Here is a 284-nt window from a genome sequence, read left to right on the forward strand (position 1 = left end):
ATTAATGAGGAAAAAAAATTAACTTAAATGATTTTAGCAAATGGCTGCAATATAACAAAGAGTGAAAAATTGAAAGGGGTCTGAATACTTTCCGTACCCACTGTATGTTCAATTGTTCATTTTTATGATAAGTTTAATTTTAGCTAGTAATTTCATGCTATAAAATGTCGTTATGGTTGATTGGGTCTCCGGGAGTTTGGGCGGGAGTTTGATACCGCGGCTCCACCTCACGACACTACTGCGCAGACTCTGGCTCCAAACAAATCTCTACTGCGCAGACTCTG

The sequence above is a fragment of the Sinocyclocheilus anshuiensis genome, unplaced genomic scaffold (genome assembly GCF_001515605.1).
Source record: "Sinocyclocheilus anshuiensis isolate Anshui unplaced genomic scaffold, SAMN03320099.WGS_v1.1 scaffold62, whole genome shotgun sequence".
NCBI lineage: Eukaryota > Metazoa > Chordata > Actinopteri > Cypriniformes > Cyprinidae > Sinocyclocheilus > Sinocyclocheilus anshuiensis.